General features: G+C 36.2%; 1 protein-coding gene across 15 annotated transcripts in view; it reads left to right on the plus strand.

The window, feature by feature from the left end:
• SUGCT (succinyl-CoA:glutarate-CoA transferase) overlaps nucleotides 1–20,260 on the plus strand; it is a 723,305-nt gene that overhangs the window by 314,166 nt on the left and 388,879 nt on the right. The gene's annotated exons all lie outside the window — the stretch shown is intronic.

The following is a 20,260-nucleotide window of genomic DNA, read 5'->3' on the forward strand; positions in this document are numbered from 1 at the left end:
ATCAGACTGAGTTCAGTTCTGCAACTACTTTGCCCACTTGGTTTCTATTCTTATCTCCTCTTAGTTTTGACACTCCGGCATGGACCTTCCTTGAGTCTTTGATCTTGCATCAACTGATGTTTCTAGTAAGGGCCGACTCCACCTCTCTCCCAGTGCTGACAGCTGACATCCCTGCTGAGTCCTGATTTCCACCAGCTGTCTAGTGTTCTGAATTATTCCCTGTTGACCAGCTGCTTCTGGCCATCCTCACCTGGACAATCCGCGGTAGTTTTGGCATATTGCTCACTGCTTCCATTGCCTGACTGTACCTGCCTTAGTTCTAGTTTAATATGTTTTTCCCAATTCACACAGCTCATCGATGGGGCTCAGATTGGAATCTTCTGGTTATGTCTTTTCCACAGCATTCACAGAATAATTGCTTATTCTCCTTTTCTCTAACTACACATTTTATGTTTACAGTATTCCTGGCTGGGAAAAGAAACTAAGTGAACAGCCTCTGTCTCTGTCTTTCTCTCTCTCTCTCTCTGTCTCTTCTCTCTCTTTCTCTCTCTCTCTCTCTGTCGTTTTGTCTCTCTCTCTGTCACACACACACAGAATCGTATGTACTCAACTTAAATCTCTAAATTTATAAATTTACATTTTCCTTTTTAAATGATTTTTCTTTCCTCTATTGTGAATTGTTTTTCTTTTCTCATTTGCTAACTTTGGAAAGAGAAAAAATCCAGACATTGGAATGTCTGAGTTTATTTAAGTCTCAGAACTCTGTTCAATTTAATGAACGGAAACAAAAAAGGAAAATCAAAATGCTGGCCTGGATCTTTGTGGCTACAGGATTGGCCCCTTTTGGTGGCCATTGATAGATACTGTATTTGAAAAATAGGAGTAATTGTTGGTTCCAGCTTACTTTTTAAACACCTCAAAATATACAAATATATTCTAAAACACAGAAATTTGGAATTGTGAGAAAGTGAGAGAGAAATTATGAAAAACATAGTTGTATATAATTTAATATGCTAGTACCTAAAAAAGAGGATAAAAGAGAATAAAATGGGTCTCTGAATGTACACTAACAAGTACGGGTTGTTTACTTAAATGGTTATATTTCTTAGACTAATAAAAAGTACCAAAATACTAAATATAAAATTAAAATAATAATATTTAAAATAAAAATTTCAAACTCTGTACAAGTTATAGAGGTAAGCATCTGACCAAATAGGAAATTAATGTACCTGCCTATATAATCCAAAATGTAATGAAGAAGGGATTCTATGCACAGTTAACAGCAGCATGAACTACAGTGTATCTAGGGATAACAGTAACAAGATGTGTGTGGGACTTACATACAAAGAAACCTATAAAACTTTCTTGACTAGAAACACTAAATATTATAGTGAAGATGTAAAATTTTCTCACATTAATTGTTTTACAAAATTCAAAACACCATTTCAACAGGATTATCTTCAGAATTTAACAAATTCTAAAGTTTATCTTCAAATATACGTGAAATTGTTCTTTAAGTACTGGAGATAACAATCCCTGCTATATAGTAGAACAACTCTAATGTTAAAGCAGCATAAATACATTGAAAATGTAAGGTAGGAAATATATTTCTAAGAATAACTGCAGATAATAGTAGTTATTTTACAAGGACACTATTAAAATAGGTCAGAAAACATTGTAACAACCTCAGTGTATCAACTTGAAATACTTCACAAAAGCTGAAAATATAAGGTCAAATTCATGTAAAAAGTATTGTCTTACTAGAAATTAAATATAAGCAAATAAAATGGCTGAAACATGTTTTTTTCTTTTTAATCATTCAAATACTTATAAAAATGAATAATAATGAATGTTGCCTAAGGCATATTAAGACATACAGGTTCATTCCCTGCTGTGCAAAAAAGCAACTGTTCAATAGGCATATAGAGCCTTAAAGTGTCATTCTTAGTGACTCCATAATTCTATTTCCAAATATTCATTCTTGGAGTCCTGGCAAATGTCTTAAGAGGAATCAAGATAAGAATGGTAAGTACACAATTGCAGAATTGTTCACAATCATGAAATAGCTCAAAGTACATACACATCTGGCATCAGAGAAACAAGTAAAACTTACTTTGGAATATTCTGTATTTACTAAAAATTAAATTTGCCACAGATTTTTTATTGCGTGGGAAATGCTTATTCTGTCACACTAATTTAAAGGCACAATTATAAACTATGTTAGCAATAACATAAAGGAATAATACCAAAGAAGGAAATAAAGCTAATATTACCCATGGTTGTCTCTCCATAGAATTAGAGGTAATTGTTTTACATCTTCATATTTCCCACTTTTTCCCACGTTTTTAATGTGAACATCTCAGTAATCAATAAATTAATGAAGCTAATAAATAACTTTGGAATATATATCCATTTTTAAGAGAGAAAACCACATAATGCCAATAGTAATAGTAAAAAATAAACCTTAGGGCTAGCTGATGAGCGCTATCAGCAATTTTGCTTGTAGCCTTTCGTTGTTGAGAGCCGATAATGGCACCGAATATAGAGGTCAAAATAGAGGCAAGAAATAAATGCTACTTATGGAAATGCCTTCTGTTATTAATTCATGTTCTTGACTTTCTCTTTGTGTGAATATCACAGTCACATGTATCTTTGAGTATTTTCTGGCTTTTATGTTACTCAGGAGAAATGGCTAAATTCTATAATAATGTGTTATACAATCGACTTATTTTCAGTTGCAGTTTTCTTTCTTACAAATGCATTAACAGACTTGTATATTTTCATTTCTTTGATTTTTCTATTGAAAGGAAAGTATAAACTCAGTAAGAGGGAAAAGAACCATGTTTCCTGTTTGTGTATTACAGAATGTTTCATTTTTTTAGTGGGAGAGTGCATGTTCTGATGAAACACAGTCCACCAGTGACTTCTGCCATAAGTAGCTGAATCCACCAGCAATTTATGCATGCTTTTTGTGGTTGTTTACTGTATTGTTCAATAAATCTTCATGCTTATTTTAACAGTAACCATATGAAGCATTTTAAAGCAACATGAACATGCAAAAGCTTGTCAATGAGATATGTCAATCATTTTATAATGGTTGATTATGTTATTTTTACTAAATTTATCAGTTTATCCCCACAGCAATAGTAGTTGAATGTGATATTTGATTGAAATATTATTTTTCAGTGCTTAAAATTAAAAGCTAAGATTGCATTTCATATATTCTCTTAAGTAGGCTTTATTTTTCCCACTCCATGTTTCTAAGTCTAAAGTGTTTCTGAGTGTGAAATGTTCGTTCTGTAGGTTAGCAGCACCCCCACATAACTGAGTTATTGATGGCACTTTTGACCACCTCCCAAAAGTCCTCTTAAAGTTAGAAGAGTGTGACTGTGATCCACAAATGCAGTAACGATTAGAAAAATGGTGGCGATTTAACCAAGGACAAGTAATTGTTTTCTAATTTGCCAGCCCAGTTTGAGTTACATGTTTGAATGCAAATAATCCCCTTGGGGTGTATCCAAAAAGAAATGAATTTAGGAACTCACTCATCTTAGAAATATTATTGTAGATGATCTAGTTTTATAATTTGGTGCATGGAGTCCTTGGGTGGCTGACAGGGTGGGTAAACACCTAACTTTTACTTGAGTTATAGTGATTAAATTTAAAATTTCTGTCTCATATTTCTCTCCCATTCTTTTACCATTTCCCCTTCTCTCTCTCTCTCTCTCTCTCTCTCTCTCTCTCTCTCTCTCTCTCTCTCTCATTTTCTATTATGTTTGGTAGGCCACCTGGAGGAAAATCATGCTAGCTTCTCCCCTTTTCCCTACATTAAGCTCTATTTTAGGTGGTAACATAAAACAATCAAAGAATGTTAAATATTAGGGATACTCATGTTGTGCTGAAAAAGATTAATTATTTGAAGTAATTTACTTAAGTAATTACTTCATGATGCAGTTGTTGGAAGATTTGAAAAGATTCAGAAACAGCATAGAGTAGTATGTTAGGATTTACATCGAAGCAAAACCATTCTGGGGTCTTGGGTACCATTAATTTTTTAGGGAGAGGATTCCAAGACATGGTATTGAGTGTGGGGGAAGGTGGAGGGGGAGGCAGGGAATTGAAGCAGATAAACAGTTTGCCATTTTGGGTAGCTGGGGCTCAGTCATGCTGGGAACACTCTAAAAACTCTGTATAGATACTTCAGGATCATATAACCAGAGGGTGTGGATGCAAGGGCATTTATCCCCCAGCTACTATCCTCTACTGTTTGGTAGTTGCCCCTGGAGGTCCCATTCAGCAGACTCCCATATTTTTGGAAAAAGCCACATGCAAAGAAGAAGTGTAGCCATTTGGGAAGGAAAGTCGTCAGCAGCCTGGAACTGTTTATACTTCCAGTAAACAAGACAACCCAGACCAGCAGTTGGTCAAGGGATGTGGGATGGGGCACCTATAGCCTCTACAGCTGCGAGTGTCAGAGGACAAGAAAGGCTGAATGCAATCATACTAGTGTGGATGCTTCAATCAAACTGCTCAGCTTCCAGTACTTGTCCTTTCCTACTAAGACATTAGTTATGTGACTTCTGTGTTTCAGATTTTTTTCATCTATGAATTGGGGATCATGAGCATATAATAGTAATTCCTAGCTTTAAAATTGTCAAGAGAATTAAATGTGTGAATACAGTAGAGGGCCTGGCACATGGCAAGCGCTTGATAAGTACTACATATTGTAAGAGTCTGCCAGGGCTGCAGCATAGTGTGATGGTAGTTAACTTGTCTTGAGTAACAGCGTTCACTTAATGAAGTCTAAATTTTCACTCTTTTTGGTAGCTATGTGCCATGTTGACTTGCATTAGGTGCCTACCACTAAATCACCTTTTAAGCAACACCCTGGCTGCTCCTAAACCTTATTTCTCCTGTGCCTTCATTATAAAGTACATTTTTTATTCACTCTGTTTAAAATAAAGCCATCTTTGTTTAAACCAACATGATTGCTGTCTCCACTACCTTCTTGTTTTTCACAAATCTGACTATGTTGGACATCATCCAGGTCCTTGTTTGGGTTCATCAATAGACACCATCTACCTGAGATTGAAACAAATCTCTGGTTGTGTTATTTGACTGCCTTCAAATTTACACATTTGTGCTATTATGCAAACTACATTTCTCCATCTTATTCACAAAGATATTTTGAATGACCTCTTTAGTACCTTTGGTGAAATCCAGGAATACTTTGTCCATGGTATATCCCTCATATGCCTGTTTAAAACCAAGCAAAAAGAAAATGAGATTGGCTGGGCTTTGTTTGCCTTTTAGGAAACCATATTGGTGACTAATTCATACAATTTTCTTTTCCAGACTTTGAAAGAGTACTTTAAAATCTTTCATTCAACAAATAGATATTGAGCTTGAACTCTGCCAAGCATCATTTCAAATCCCAGGATTTTTCCAAGAATTAATATCAAATTTACAAAATCCAGTTTCCACATCTTCAAAATGGGAAAATATGAGGCATATTACAGGATTGCTAATGTGATCCAGTAAGAAATGTGTGAAAGCACCTAACAGACTGTCAGAGCAGAGAGGTGCTCACTACGGTTTCCTTTCCCAGGTTCAGAGAGAATGAACTCCAATAATTCATCTATAAATCGGTGTCTAATTATCTATCAATCCATCAATTGATCATTTCATTCATCCATCCATCCTTAAATTCATCCCCCTTTATTTCTCACCTCCTTTTTTATTGAGGTGGTATAGCATGGGGATGGGATGGGTGTTAAGAGCATGGATTCTGGGACTCATACCATCTCAATTCTAATCCTGGCTCTTGCTAACTCTGTGATGTTGGTAAATCATTTGAACTCCTCTATGCTTCAGGCCCCTCATATATAAAATGGGGATGATAGTAGTACTTACGTTATAGGGATTAAATGTCTATGTCTATGTCGGTGTCTGTGTCTATGTGAAGTACTTAAAACAGTGCCTGACACATAGTATATGCTAAAAAATATATCAGCTGTCAACTCTCAGGCTCTGTCCTGGTGCAAGGGTATGTAGAACAGGGAACAAGTGAGACTTTCCTGCCCCACAGTGCTTACAGTTAGTGCAGCGCCCCATACTCTCTATTAAGCCATGAGACTGCTTTAATCATCTGCCAGGTTTTTAAAGGATGTGGAAACTGTTGAGGAAGAAAAAAATATGATGATAAGGGAAAAAATTTCTTTACAAGTTGTTTTTGGAGTTCTGTTAATGTATATGCATAGAGAGATGTAATCATATGCACATACAATTGTGAGTTCTGTTTTTGCATTTGCTTAACGTTCTTTGTGTATATGGTATCAAGTATTTTGTGTACACTGGCTATATTGTTTACTTCAAATGGCTTATATACTACCCTGTTGTATAAATATTTCATAGTATACCAAGGGATTTGATTTTTTTCGGTATTTAGGGGATTTAAAATCTTTATTGTTACTAGAATTTTATTGTCATGAAAATATTATTATATTGAATAATTCTGTACAAATGGAATGATTCAGTCAAACTGAATTAAAAGATTTATAGTTCTCATTCTTTTGGAGTCTTGCACTGTTGCCTAGGTTGAAGTGCAGTGGCACGATCTTGTTTCACTGCAACCTCTGCCTCTCAGGTTCAAGCCATTCTCCTGCCTCGGCCTCCTGAGTAGCTGGAACTACAAGCACATGACACCACACCCAGATAATTTTTGTATTTCTAGTAGAGATGGGGTTTTGCTATGTTGGCCAGGCTGGAAACAGACTCCTGGCTTCAAGCCTCTCACAGTGCTGGGATTACAGGTGTGATCCACTGCGCCCAGCCCAATATCAGTTTTTAACATACAAACAACATTTAAATTAGTTTTTGGAAATGAGAGCAATCATCTTACTCTAATGTGTTTGTTCTTCAATTAATATAGCAAAACAGTATTTGAGATAAATTACTTAAACCTTTCTCACAATAATGCTATATGCATAGGGAAATGAACATCCTCCAGCTGAGTTTATTGGATTTTATTATCATATTGTTGTATTACACATTAATACTTACAAAATATTTGAATTATTTGAGTGATAGTTCTGTAAATAGAGACATCATCTTTAGGAGTAATTTAAAGGAAATGAGTAATTTAAGGGAACAAGACTAGTCTTGGTGGGGTAAGAGAGGATGGACAGAAAGCAGCAAGACTGGGGAGATGGAGTCTTATTTAGAGATTTCCAAAAGTGACTTCCTTCTGAACGTGGTAGTATTTCTATACTTGCAAAAGCGGTTTGGATGCACTCTCTTCTGGGTTCCTCAGGTGGGTTGACATTGCTGGCAAAATTTATTCTACCTTTGGAATCTTTTGGAATAAAAAATAACATTTTCTATCCTGTGCCTCTTTTCTGAATACCATTTTCATGTTGGTGTTTTATGTACAGTAAGAAAATAACGTTCCCATTCCTAAGACTATTTATGCATGGAAGGCAGCAAATGAGAAAATGAGTAAATGTGTAAAGTAGTAAATTTTTATACTTCATTTGAAAATTTCTTTCTTTTAATAAGTTTAAATTAAATTCAGTGGGGACATATTAAAAATAGTGTTTCAAAACAGAAAAATCAAAGAAAAGTTGTAGGCTTGTATATTCTGGCATGTTGCTTTCCATTACCATGTACTTGAATTTAGATTATGTTAGATATGTTGCTTAGAGTCTGAATGTGCAGTTGAAGTGTCTTTAGCTTGATTATTAATCTCAATAGAGAACAAAAAAAATTGTAGGGCAAGAAGTCTGACAATGGCATCCCCAACAAATTATTGTTTGTGCTTTTTTCTTTTCTTTCTTTCTTTTTTTTTTTTTTTAAAGAAGAGAGGTTCTTACTGTGTTGCCCAAGCTGGAGGGCAGAGGTACAATTTCAGCTCACTGCAGCCTCAAACTCTTGGGCTCTAGGGATCCTCTTGCCTAAGCCTCCTGAGTAATTGGGACTACAAACATTACAGGCATGTGCCAGCATGCCTGGGTATTTTTTAATTTTTTTTTCTCTAGAGACAGGGTCTTGCTTTGTTGCCTAGCCTTGTCTTGAACTCCTGGCCTCAAGTGATCCTCCCTCTTCAGCCTCCCAGAGCACTGGAATTATGGACGTGAGCCACCATGTCTGGCTTCCTAATTTCTACCTAGTACTTATTACCGTGTGCCAGGCCCAAAAATAAGACTTTCATTTACGTTGCATCTGTTTTATTTAAACTTCATGAAACTTGTGTGAGGTAGGAATCATCATATGTACTTTTTATTTATGATGAAAGACTTAAAATACTGTAAGGTCATGATGGAGACAAATCCTGGCTCACCTATTTAAAGATGTATTGCTGGGTATTCTTTTAGGTATATTTAACAAATAAATATTGTATATATTTTAAGGTGTATAATGTGATAAGTTTGATATACATATACATATTGAATAATCACCACAATCAAGCTAATTTATACATTTTTCACCATAGCTAGTTAACACTGTTTTTGTGTGTGTAGTAACTGAAGATCTAAGGTTTTAGCAAATTTCGAGTACGGAATAAAGTATCATTAACTGCAGTCACACTCTTGTTTACTGTATCTCCGGAACATATTTGTCCTTATGATGGAAACTTTGTACCCCTTGACCAATATATCCCCCTCCCATAATCTAATCTACTATTAATCTAATCCATGTTAATATGCCATATAATGTCTAATCAAATCTTATTCTTATTCAATATATAGGGAATTCCACATATATATGAGGTCATATAGTATTTGTCTTTCTGTGTCTGACTTATTTAACTTTATATATTGTACTCTGGGTTCATCTGTGTTTTAGCAAACGTCAGAATTTCTTTTTTAAGGCTGAATGATAGTCCACTGTGTGTGTGTATGTGTACATATGTGTGAACCTATGTATGTCTACCTTATTTCTTTATCCACTTATCCACTGATGGACACTTGCTTAGGTTGTATTCCTATCTTGGATTTTGTTAAGAATGTTGAAGTGAACATGGAGTGAAAATATCTCTTTAAGATACCAGTTCATATCTTTTGGGTATATAGTCCTGTCCCATATAACAATGTTTCAATCAATGACAGTCTGAATGTAACATAGTGGTCCCATAAGATTATAATAATGTAATTTTATTGTTCCTTTTCTTTGTTTAGATATGTTTAGACACACAGTATTCATGTAATAACATGCTGTACAGGTTTGTAGCCTATCAGCAAGACAATACCTTATAGACTAGGTGTGTGGAAGGCTGTTCCATCTAGGTTTCTGTAAGTACACTCCATGTACTTGTTCTTATATGATGAATCACTTAGCAATGCTAAGTGTGACTGCAGTTAATGATACTTTATTTCTGTATTAAGTGATATATGGCTGTATACCTAGAAGTGAGATGGCTGAATTACAAAGCAGTTCTATTTCTAATTTTTGAGGAGCTTCCATACTGTTTGTCATAATGGCTATACCAATTTACATTCTCACCAACAGTGAGAGGAATTCCCGTTTCTCTGTGTCCTTGCCTCACTTGTTATTTTTTCTGATAATAGTCATTATAACAGATGTGAGGTGGTATCTCCCTGTGACTGTGATATTTCCCTGATATATCAAAGTTGAGCACCTTTTTATTTATCTGTTGATCATTAGTGTGTTTTCTTTTATGAAATGAAATGTTCAAGTCCTTTGCTTGCTTTTACACTGGGTTATTTGTTTATATTTACTATGGAGATGTATTAGTTCCTTATATATTTTGCAAGATTATCCCTTAAATAAATGGTTTGTAAATATTCTCATTCTGTACATTGTCTCTTCACTTAACTGATTATTTGCTTTGCTTTACAGAGACTTTTTAGTTTGATATAATCTCATTTGTCATTTTTACTTTTGTTGATGGTGCTTTTATGGCCATAATACAAAAAAATGTTGCCCAGGCCAATATTAGGAAACTTTCCCCCTGTTTTCTTCTATTAGTTATATAGTTTCATGTCTTATGTTTTAGTCTTTAACCCATTGTCAGTTGATTTTTGTATACAGTGTCGGATAGGGGTCAAATTTCTCTCTTCTGACTGTGGATATATGGTTTTCTCACTACCATTTATTGAAAAGACTATTTTTTCCTATTCTGTGTTCATGGCATCCCTGTGATGATCACTTCACTTTAGATGTATGGATTTATTTCTGGACTGTCTATTCTGTTCCATTGTTATTTTTATGCTATTACCACATTGTTTTGATTATGGTAGTTTTGTGATCTATTTTGAAATTGGGAAGTGAGATGCCTCCAGTTTTGCTTTTCCTGCTCAAGATTGCTTTGGCTATATTCTTTCATAGTTCCATATAAATACTTGGATTTTCTTTTCTATTTCTGTACAGAATGCCTTGGACAGTTTGATAGGATTTATATTAAATCTGTAGATCACTTTGGGTAAAATCACATTTTAATGATATTAGTTCTTCTAATCCATGAACATAGGTGCATTTCTGTGTCTTCTTTAATATTCTACATTAACATTTTATAATTTTTAGTGTACAAGTCTTTTAATTTTCTGATTGAATTTTTTTTGCAATTGTTTAATTTTAATTTTTGTTACTGCTGCGCATATAGCTGAGTAATCTATTAGAGAATAAGCTTCAGACCACAAAAGTGCCTGGAGAGATAGTTGTCTACAGACTAGTGGTGTGTTTAATTTATACACACACATATACACACATAGACACTCAAGAATGGCTTAATAAGAGTCAAAGAGTAAGAATGGAATAGGCAATGAACATATGATTTATTTAGACACATAGATATAGTACTAAATTAAACATGGGGATAGAAGTGGGGTAGTTAATCAATATTTTTTTAAAAAAATAAAGCCTGCAGTGCAGTGGCTGATGTCTGTAATCCTAGTACTTCGGGAGGTTGAGGTGGGAGGATTGCTTGAAGCCAGGAAGGAGTTCAAGACCAGCCTAGGCAACATGACAAAATCCTGTTTCTACAAAAAATATGAAAATTAACTGGGCATGGTGGCATACACATGTAGTCCCACCTGTTTGAGTGGCTGACTCTGAGGATCACTTGATCCCAGGTGTTTCAGGCTGCAGTGAGCTATGATTGCACAATTGCACTGTAGCCTAGTTGACAGAGTAAGACCCTGCCTCCGGGGGAATATACACACACACACACACACACACACACACACACACACACACACACACCTGGTTGTGGTAGAATTAAGATATTTACTATGAGATTATTGTGTATATGATGTAGACTAAAGCAAATAAGAAATTGTGAGATATTCTAATTTTATCATTACCTATGTACTTGAGAGCTGGAAGTATTCTAAAAGTCTGCATATTCAAAACCACCGTCAATAAAAACTTAAGGCAAATACAAAGCTGGTCTAACATACTTAATATAAAAATCATCTACACATTAATACGAAAAAGTAACTCAATAGAAAATTTTCAAAAATATATAACCAGGCATTTTGTAAAATAAGATGTGTAAAGAACTGTAAGCATTAATAATCAGTGAGATGCCCCTTTTCTCCCTAGCACACTGGGAAAAAATTCAAATAGGCAGCTGGCAAGATGGCCAAATAGGAACAGCTCCAGTCTGCAGCTCTTAGTGAGTTCAGTGCAGAAGGTGGGTGATTTCTGCATTTTTAGTTGAGGTACCTGGCTCATCTCATTGGGTTAGACAGTGTGTACAGCCTATGGAGGGTGAGCAGAAGCAGGGTGGGGCATTGCCTCACCCAGGAAGTGCAAGGAGTCATGGAACTCCCTTACCCTAGCTAAGGGAAGCCGTGAGGGACCCTGCCATGAGGGATGGTACACTCCAGCCCAGACATTGTGCTTTTTCCATGGTCTTCACACCCCACAGATCAGGAGATTCCCTTGGGTTTCAAGCACCACCAGGCCTCTGGGTTTCAAGCACAAAATTGGGCAGCCATTTGGGCAGACACCATGCTAGCTTCAGTTTTTTTTTCCATACCCCACTGGTGCTTGGAATGCCAGTGAGACCAAACCATTCACTCTCCTAGAAAGGAGGCTGAAGCCAGGGAGCCAAGTGTTCTAGCTCAGTGGATCATACACCCATGGAGCCCAGCAAGTTAAGATCCACTGGCTTGAAATTCTTGCTGCTAGCACAGCACTCTGAAGTCAACTTGGGATGCTCCAACTTGGTGTGGGGAGGGGTGTCTGCCATTACTGAGGCTTGAGTTGGTTTTCCCCTCACAGTGTAAACAGAGCCTCCAGGAAATTCAAACTGTGCAGAGCCCACTACAGCTCTCGAAAAGCCACTGTAGCCACACTGCCTCTCTAGATTCCTCCTCTTTAAGCAGGGTATCTCTGAAAGAAAGGCAGCAGCCCCAGTTAGGGGCTTATAGATAAAACTCCCATCTCCCTGGGACAGAGGACCTGGAAAAATGGACAGCTGTGGGCACAACTTCAGCAGAAGAGCCTTCTTGCTGGCTCTGAAGAGAGCGATAGATCTCCCAGCACAGCATTCAAGCTCTGCTAAGGGACATACTGCCTCCTCAAGTGGGTCCCTGACCCCCATGCCTCCTGACTGGGAGATACCTCCCAGCAGGGGTCAACAGACATCTCATACAAGAGAGCTCTGGCTGGCATCTGCCAGGGATCCCTCTTGGATGAAGCTTCCAGAGGAAAGAACAGGCAGCAACCTTTCCTGTTCTGCAGCCTCCACTGGTGATACCCAGGCAAACAGGGTCTGAAGTGGACCTCCAGTAAACTCCAGCAGACCTGCAGCTGAGGGTCCTGACTGTTAGAAGGAAAACTAACAAACAGAAAGGAAAAGCATCAACTTCAACAAAGAGGACGTCCACACAAAAACCTCATCCCAAGATTACCAACATCAAAGATCAAAAATAGGTAAATCCATGAAGATGAGGAAAAACCAGCACAAAAAGGCTGAAAGTTTCAAAAACCAGAATGCCTCTTGTCCTCCAGAAGATCACAACTCTTCACCAGCAAGGGTACAAAACTGGACAGAGAATGAATTTGATGAATTGACAGAAGTAGGCTTCAGAGGGTGAGTAATAACAAACTCCTCCAAGCTAAAGATGCATATTCTAACCCAATGTAAGAAGATAAAAACCTTGAAAATCATTAAAGAATTGTTAACTAGAATAAGCATTTAGAGAAGAACATAAATGACCTTAGGGATCTGAAAAAACAGCACGAGAATTTCATTATGCATACACAAATATCAATAGCCAAATGAATCAAGCAGAAGAAAGGATATCAGAGATTGAAGATCAACGTAATGAAATAAAATTTGAAAACAGGATTAGAGAAAAAAAGAATGAAAAGGAACAAACAAAGCCTCCATGAAACATGGGACTATATGGAAACACCAAACCTATGTTTGATTGGTGTACCTGAAGGTGACAGGGAGAATGGAACCAAGTTGGAAAACATTCTTCAGGATATTATCCAGGAGAACTTCTTCATTCTAGCAAGACAGGCCAAGATTCAAATTCAGGAAATACAGAGAACACCAGAAAGATATTCCTCGAGAAGAGCAACCCCAAGGCACATAATCCTCAGATTCACCAAGGTTGAAATGAAGGAAAAAATGTTAAGGGTAGCCAGAGAGAAAGGCTGGGTTACCCACAAAGGGAAACCCAGCAGACTTACAGTGAATCATTTTGCAGAAACCCTACAAGCCAGAAGGAAGTGGGGGCCAATAGTAAACATTCTTAAAGAAAGTATATTCAGCCCAGAATTTCATATCCCAACAAACTAGGCTTCATATATGAAGGAGAAATAAAATCCTTTACAGACAAGCAAATGCTGAGAGATTTTGTCACCACCAGGGCTGCCTTGCAAGAGCTCCTGAAGGAAGCACTAAATATGGAAAAGAGAAACCAGTACCAGCCACTGCAAAAATGTACCAAATTGTAAAGACCATCAACACTATGAAGAAACTGCATCAACTAATGGGCAAAATAACCAGCTAGCATCCTAATGACAGTATTAGGATACACATAACAATATTAACCTTAAATGTAAATGGGCTAAATGCCCCAATTAAAAGACAAAGACTGGCAAATTGGACCAATCAGTGTGCTGTATTCAGGAGACCCATCTCATATGCAAAGACACACATAGACTCAAAATAAAGGGATGGAGGAAGATTTACCAAGCAAATGAAAAGCAAAAACAAAACAAAACAAAACAACAACAACAACAAAAATGAAATATAACAAACAACCAAACAAACAAACAAAAAAAACAGGAGTTGGAATCCTAGTCTCTGATAGAACAGACTTTAAACCAACCAAAGATCAAAAAAGACAAAGAAGAGCATTGCTTAATAATAAAAAGGGATCAACACAGCAAGAAGAGCTAGCTAACTGTCCTAAATATATATGCACCCAATACAGGAGCACCCAGATTCATAAATCAAATTCTTAGAGACCTACAAAAATCTGTAGACTCTTTGTAGTCTACATCTATATAATAGTATGAGACTTTAACACCCCACTGTCAATATTAGACAGCTCAACAAGACAGAAAATTAATAAAGATATTCAGGACTTGAACTCAGCTCTGGACCAAGTGGACCTAATAGACATCTACAGAACTCTCCACCCAAATTCACAAAATATACATCCTTCTCAGCACCACATCACATTTATTCTGAAATTGACCACATAATTAGAAGTAAAACACTCAGCAAATGTAAAAGAATGGAAATCATAACAAACAGTCTCTCAGACAACAGTGCAATCAAATTAGAACTCAGAATTAAGAATCTCACTCAAAACCTCACAACTACATGGAAACTGAACAACCTGCTCTTGAATGACTACTGGATAAATAAAAAAATTAAGGCAGAAATAAATAAGTTCCTTGAAACCAATGAGGACAAAGACACAATATATCAGAATCTTTGGGACCCAGCTAAAGCAGTGTTCAGAGGAAAATTTATAGCACTAAAAGCCCAAACGAGAAAGGGGGAAAGATCTAAAATTTACACCTTAACATCACAATCAAAAGAACTAGAGAAGCAAGAGCAAACAAGTTCAAAAACTAGCAGAAGAAAAGAAATAACTAAGATCAGAGCAGAACTCAAGGAGGTAGAGATACAAAAGCCCCTTCAAAAAAATCAATGAACCCATGAGCTGGTTTTTTGAAAAGATTAACAAAATAGATATACTGCTAGCCAGACTAATAAAGAAGAAAAGAGGGAAGAATCAAATAGGCACAATAAAAAATGATAAAGGAGATCATGACTGATCTCATGGAAATGCAGACTACCCTTAGAGAATACTATAAATGTCTCTATGCAAATAAACTAGAAAATCTAGAAGAAATGGATGAATTCCTGGACACATACACTCTCCCTAGACAAACCAGGAAGAAGTTGAATCCCTGAATAGACCTATAACAAGTTCTGAAATTGAGACAGTAATAAATAGCATACCAAGGCAGATCAATTTTGGCCCCTCTGGCCCAGGACCAGATGGATTCACAGCTGAATTCTTCTAGAGGTACAAAGAGGAGCTGGTACGATTCCTCTGAAACTATTCCAAAAATAGAAAAAGAGGGACTCCTCCCTAACTCATTTCATGAGGTCAGCATCATCCTGATACCCAAATCTTTCAGAGACACAACAAAAAAAGGAAATTTCAGACCAATATCCTTGATGAAAATCAATGTGAAAATCCCCAATAAAATACTGTCAAAACGAATCCAACAGTAAATCAAAAAGCTTATCCATCACTATCAAGTTGACTTCGTCCCTGGGAAGCAAGTCTGGTTCGGCATATGCAAATCAATAAACATAATCCATCACATAAACAGAGCCAATGACAAAAACCACATGATCATCTCGATAGATGCAGAAAAGACCTTTGATAAACTTTAACACCCCTCCATGCTAAAAGCTCTCAATACACTAGATATTAATGGAATGTATCTCAAAATAATAAGAGCTATTTATGACAAACCCATAACTAATATTATAATGAATGGGCAAAGCTGGAAGCATTTCCTTTGGAAACCAGCACAAGACAAGGATGCACTCTCTTACCACTCCTATTCAACAGAGTATTGGAAATTTTGGCCAGGGCAGTCAGGCAAGAGAAAGAAATAAAGCATATTCAAATAGGGAGAGAGGAAGTCAAATTGTCTCTGTTTGCAGATGACATGATTGTATATTTAGAAAACCCCATTGTCTCAGCCCCAAATCCCCTTAAGCTGATAAACAACTTCAGCAGTCTCAGGATTCGAAATCAATGTGCAAAAAACACAAGCATTCCTATACAACAATAATGGACAAACAGAGAGCCAAATCATGAGTGAATTCCCATTCACAAGTGCTACAAAGAGAATAAAATACCAAGGAATACAACTTATAGGGGATGTGAAGGACCTCTTCAAGGAGAAGTACAAAACCACTGCTCAAGGAAATAAGAGAGTACATAAACAAAAATATTCCATGCAAATGGATAGGGAGAATCAATATAATGAAAATGGCCATACTGCCAAAAGTAATTTATAGATTCAATGCTATTTACGTCAAGCTACCATTGATTTTCTTCACAGAATTAGAAAAAAAACTACTTTAAATCTTATATGGAACCAAAAAAGACCCCATGAGACAATTCTATACAAAAATAAAGCTGGAGGCATCACCTTACCTGACTTTAAACTATACTACAAGGCTACAGTAACCAAAACAGCATGGTACTGGTACCAAAGCAAATATTTAGACCAATGGAACATAACAGAGGCCTCAGAAATAGTGCCACACATTTACAACCATCTGATCTTTGACAAACCTGTGAAAACAAGCAATGAGGAAAGGATTCCCTATTTAATAAATGGTGTTGGGAAAACTGGCTAGCCATATGCAGAAAACTGAAACTGGACCCCTTCCTTATACATTATACAAAAATTAACTCAAGATGAATTAAAGACTTAAATTTAAGACCTAAAACCATAAAATCCCTAGAGGAAAACCTAGGCAATACTATTCAGGGCATTGGCATGGGCAAAGACTTCACAAAGCAGTGGTAACAAAAGCCAAAGTTGACAAATGGGATCTAATTACATTAAAGAGCTTCTGCACACCAAAAGAAACTATCATCAGAGTGAACAGACAACCTACAGAATGGGAGAAAATGTTTGCAATCTATCCATTTGATGAAGGGCTAATATCCAGAATCTACAAGGGACTTAAACAAACTTATAAGAAAAAACAAACAACCCCATCAAAAAGTGGGCAAAGTATATGGACAAACACTTTTTGAAAGAAGACATTTATGCAGCTAATAAATGTGAAAAAAAGCTCATCATCACTCGTCATTAGAGAAATGGAAATCAAAACCACAATGAGATACCATCTCACACCAGTTAGAATGGCAATCATTAAAAAGTCAGGAAACAACAGATGCTTTAGAGGATGTGGAGAAATAGGAATGCTTTTGCATTGTTGATGGGAGTCTATATTAGTTCAACCATTGTGGAAGACAGTGTGGCGATTCTTCAAGGATCTATAAATAGAAACACCGTTTGACCCAGCAATCCTGTTACTGTGTATATACTCAAAGGATTATAAAACATTCTAGTATAAAAACATATGCACACGCATGTTTATTGTGGCACTGTTCACAATGACAAAGACTTGGAACCAACCCAGATGCCCATTAAAGATAGACTGGATAAAGAAAATGGCACATATACACCATGGAATCCTATATAGCCCTAAAAACGGATGAGTTTATGTCCTTTGCTGGGACATGGATGAAGCTGTAAACTATCATTCTCAGCAAAGTAATGCAGGATCAGAAAACCAAACACTCCATGTTCTCACTCATAAGTGGGAATTGAACAATGAGAACACATGGACACAGGGAGGGAACATTACACACTGGGGCCTGTCGGTGGGTGAGGGTTCGGGGAGGGATAGCATTAGGAGAAATACCTAATGTAGATAATGGGTTGATGGGTGCAGCAAACCACCATGGCACACATATACCTATGTAACAAACCTGCACATTCTGCACATGTATCCCAGAACTTAAAGTATAATCATTAATCAATGATAAATATGATATCGAGTTTTGGTGAGAGAAACTGTGTATATAATGCATTTGACACTTATTCTTCTCACTGAGACCTTCTTAAGTTACCCTATTAAGAAGTGCAACTCTTCACAAAGGGTTTTATTTTTCTGCTTAACTTTTCTCCATAGCAATTTCACAAATAATACAGATTTTATTGACTTATCTCTCCTTTTGGCAATCTTGGAGATTAGAATTTTTGTCTATTTTGTTCACTGCTGTAACCCTACACAATGCCTTTTATTTAGTAGGAACTCAATAAAACTTGTTCACTGGATGAATATAGAACAGTTTTTAAATTATACACATTTAAAAGATTTCCCTTTCCAAGAATGGATCCTAGTGAAGTAAGATCATATAGAGTTTTATCTGCAATGATGTTTATTGAAGAAGTACTCAGAAATTTTAGGAAAATGAAACATAAATATCACAGGTTAGCTCAAGTAACTTATGATATATCCCTACAATGAATATTCTTCAGCCATAGTAGCTCACTATTTCCGGACCTGAATATATGACTGCTGAGTTTAAAATGGTTACAAAAGATTATGATCACCTTTTAATTTTACAAATACACATTTGTTACAAAATCATGTTATGGAGAAAAGAATAAAAAGTAAACATCCACATTTATATAAAAATGCTAAAATTATGCACAAACCAAAATTATTTCTATGTGGTAAGGTTATAGTTGATTTTATTTCTTCCTTTGTCTCTGTTGATATTTAAATATTTTTTCTTCAATAATTTTGTATTACTTTACCAGTAGTTCTTCACAAAGAGATATAAATTAAAAAGACTCATTTTTTAGTATGAGTAGCCTCTGGTGTGAGGTGTTACTGGACCTTGGTATTGTTAGTAACTTTCCTATATCATGTTTTCATTGACACAGCTCAGGTTGTGTAGACGGTCATAGCAATTCCGGTCAGGAATTACAATCCAAACCATTGTAATATAGGATCCACATTTCATTAAAAATCTGTACAAAACAGTTTACATCTGAACTGCGAATGATTATTAGTATGGGCAATATTGTTAATGTGTTAATAATAACTGTGAGTCTGAATACATTAACCTATATAACCTGTTGTACTTAAGAGCAAGTTGTATGGAATGTACTGAGCCATCTTGAGACCAAAAGCATTGCCTAGATTCCTTTTTGGACTCTTACGTTGTCTTTTGTGTGGCCTACAAATTGACATTCAGACAATGGAGAGCTCATAAATGCTAGAGGGAGAAAAGATAACTTTAACCATAATTTATCAGTAATATGTAGAGATAATTCCTAAGAGGAAATAAGATCTGAGGAAATTACAGGAAATATTAAATCTGTGATTCTGTTTACGGTAGAAATGCCGACCAACAAATTCCAGCTGTTTCTCTGTGGGTTACAGAAGTGTCAGGCCTGTTTATAGTTACTGAATTGTATACTGCAGGCTGGATCTTGCAGAGCCTTGTTGGTTTGGTTTGGATTTATTCAGCTTTGTCCAAAGGGACATTTTCTATAGGTAATGCATGTATAGAATGCACCCCTGTACCAAGTTTTTCTTTCTAAAAACTTCTCTAGTGTCTTTCCCTTCCCTGCCAACAGCTTGCCTCCTCACAAATGTTAGTGTAGTTTTCTTTAACACTTATATAGCACTTACTTGCACCACGCACTGTTCTGAACACTTTCAAAGTGTTAATTCATTTAATATCTCATAATAAGCTTATGAGGCAGGCACTACTTTTTAAACCAACAAAAAAGCAAAACTTTGAAGGACAATAATAATTTGTGTGATTAAAATAGCTTTGATATGAAAAAGGTAATTAAAAGATAAGCTATAGTCTAGGAGAAGAAATTTGAAATTCATATAACTGATTAAGGATTTATATCTAGACTAGTCCACAATTCCTATAAGTCCTTAAGAAGGCAAACAGTTTCACTGAAAAAAAAAAAAAAAAAAGACAACCCTCAACATCTGATGACCCTTAGGCTTATGAAAAGATGCTTAATTTCTCCAGTTGTGGGTGGGAACTTGAAATAGCCATGAGATATACCATTCTCCCTTTATCAGACAATAACAAAAGTTGGTGAGAATATGGAGCATGGTGGAAGTAGTGAATGGCACCAATTACTTTAAAGTGCAATTGGGCAAAATTTAATACAGCTGAAA

This window comes from Callithrix jacchus, chromosome 11 (assembly GCF_049354715.1).
Source record: "Callithrix jacchus isolate 240 chromosome 11, calJac240_pri, whole genome shotgun sequence".
In the NCBI taxonomy this organism is placed as follows: Eukaryota; Metazoa; Chordata; class Mammalia; order Primates; family Cebidae; genus Callithrix; species Callithrix jacchus.